The sequence below is a fragment of the Pistacia vera genome, unplaced genomic scaffold (assembly GCF_008641045.1).
Source record: "Pistacia vera cultivar Batoury unplaced genomic scaffold, PisVer_v2 Contig328, whole genome shotgun sequence".
Lineage (NCBI taxonomy): Eukaryota > Viridiplantae > Streptophyta > Magnoliopsida > Sapindales > Anacardiaceae > Pistacia > Pistacia vera.
In genome coordinates this window covers 616,305-619,366 of record NW_022196144.1, presented here as the reverse complement: position 1 = coordinate 619,366, position 3,062 = coordinate 616,305, and positions in this window count along the sequence as shown.

The window sequence follows — 3,062 nt, the reverse complement described above, 5'->3', positions numbered from 1 at the left end:
AACATAGTATTTTCACTCATAATTAGTTGAAAAAGTGGGCAGTGAAAAGAAGTAGAATAACATGGAGAAGTTAATAAAAATGAGGGTATTTTGGTAATTGACCAAGGGACATAGATGGAATTTTTAGAAAGTGCAAGGGTAAAATGAGAAACTAATATATATATATATATATATATATATATATTATTCTTTCTCAAAACCGGTGTACGGATTTCACATTCCACAATAGCAGGAGGCAACCCAGTGGCTGGTTCGAAACCTGGACGTGATACACGTTTCTCACAAGCCAAATTTAAACACGTCCTCTTTTATCACTGTGCTTTTTACTTCACGGAACATTTATATCTCTTTCCTGGGTCCCATGTGAACGCATAGAGATTACTAGCCGTCGATCTGCGATGATCTGAACCGTAGTTGGGAGGTGCGTGTGGGAATGTAAATGGGGTTGTGCGTACGATGTGCTGACTCGTCTGAATGATAAGTCACAACACGTGTTGCTGACTAGCGGTTTATTGCCTTTCGTACCAACGTGCATCCTCTTGTTCTGTTGATGATACCTTATATTCGAACATTAATTACCATTTTGCCCACGCTATGGTAATTCCACGAAGTATTTTAAATAGACATTATTCAATTCCATTCACATAATTAATACATTTTAGGAATATATTATATTTAAATTAATCAAATAACTCAAACATAACGTTAAAAGTTAAATAAAAAATATGACTATTAAAGTTACCCCAATATATAAATACTAAATATGTGAATGTATTTTTATATCAATTTATGTATAATCATACATTTAAATTTCTAAAATGAGGTGGATTTTATATTATATTACTCAATTTAGTTTACAATCAAAACATTTAACTAATAACTTTATTTTTGCTTGCAATTTTTTGTAGATATTGATTATGCTGACGAAGACAATGACAAAGATGATCGTGATATAAGTAATTTTATCTCTAAATCTATTATTTAAAGTCAGTCTTGACTTGAATTAAATAGAAATATAAGTTGTTGGTTTCATTTTGATTATGTTGTTTTAATTTAATTTTAAACTATTTGTTACTTTCAATGCTTTCATCCAGAATCCCGTTCACAACACTTCAAAGTGACTGAGTTGGAGCATTCTGCAACAAGAGATGCTCGAATGCATTAAAAAAGCATTAATCACCAATAGAAATTTAAGAGGATGCATTTAAATTTTGGACTCTCTTTTGAATTTTGATTAGTGTTGATTAAATTTAAGTTACATTAAATTATCAAAATCAAGAATAAAAAATACTGTACAAACATTTTTTTTTTTTTCAATAGAGATGATAATAATAACTTATGCACATCACAGAAGAAAAACTGAGCAATAATATTATAGAAGAAGCCAAGGCAAGTGAAATTTTTTAACATAACAATCAAAAGTTCTCATTGATAAGAATAAGGACCACAATATTCAAACTAAAGAGATGGTGACTTGACGTTCAAATGTTGAGGACGTTGCGGCTTGATGTTAAAGACATTGCGTTGGCATAATCCTCTGTTTATATTTTAAATCTCTTGTAAATCTTATCCCTTGAAACCTGTAAATATTATCCCTTGAAACCAACACACTTATCTCTGTAACATTTCTGAATATATATGTATGAGTTTTACACTCTTCTCTGGTAAGTCAAACCAGATTCATTTCCGTTCTTTGACTCATCATGAAGTTGACGGTGGAGAGAGTGCTTCGTGTGCTGGCCAGAAATTAGCAATGAAAGTATGACACGTATACATTGGCCTCTTTCACACCATTAAAATCTCATTGTAATTTTTTATTTGAAAAAGCATATGTTTGGTCCTCTATGAATAACTTTTTAGTAATGTTATATATGCAAACTGATGTTACAATTTTATATATTTATCATATAATCTTTTTTTTAATTATTTAATTTATTTTTATTTTAAAGTCTCACAATCATCTATCACTTTATGCTAGAGAGTCTGTATAAAAAATTAAATCCATGATTTTTAAATCCTGAAACTTGGTCATATATTCTACTGTACCCTTTGTTGGAGCATTCTGCAACAAGAGAAGCTGGAAGGCATTAAAAAAGCATTAATCACCAATAGAAATTTAAGAGGATGACATAGAATGAATGTCTGTCGACATAATAAGACTGAAGACTCACGTCTAAAGTATTTGATTTCATCATATCTGAAATCTTCGCAGCAGGAAGATCCGAGTATCGCCTTGTTTCAGTTAAACTTCATGGAACTTATGTCCAACGTGATGTAATAAAGCAGCTGATTGCTCTGTAAAAGGAGGAAAAGTGTGCCACATATATAAGCTATTTAAATGGCCAGAAACTCTTTTAAGCTCAGCCCACTGAACCGAACAAGTAGTAGTATCAGTATTTTAGCCATATTATAAAATCAATACATTGTAGATAATAAACCACATCCAGATTCAAACATGCAGACACAACCACAGGCATGCATGTGCACAAACAATCCACAAAGAAATTGCATTACCTGATATTGCTGAACTGCGTGAAGCACCTTGAAATTGGGACTCTGACAAAATTTTTCGCCTTTCTTCTCCAAAGACTGGAGAAAGAGGGCCGCCAGAAGACGCATCCTTTTCATTGTTTCCAGATTTTGTTATTGTACTATTGACCGAAAAATTCTCTTTGGTAGGGGAAAATTCTGCTCTAAGTTTTGAAAGACAGCCTATAACAGGCTTCATACAACCCTGCAAGATTTAGAGCTGAACTTTAGGAAGTAGAGAAAAAGAACAAATTGAAAATCTCCACAGTGCAGAAACCAACACAAGCCCAACAAATAAAATAGTTCGATAGAAGAATATATATACACAGAAACATATACATAGAAAAGCATATGAATAATTGGATGCAAGGACAAGCAGATTTACAAGCCTGATTGTTCATGTCCAGTCAAATTTATCCAATCATATGGTTCAGGATATGTTCAAAATTTCAAGAATAACATTTTTATGTCAGCATATTATTAGGTGATGATATTAAAATTTTCAAATGAAGAAACAATACCTCCTCTAGGTC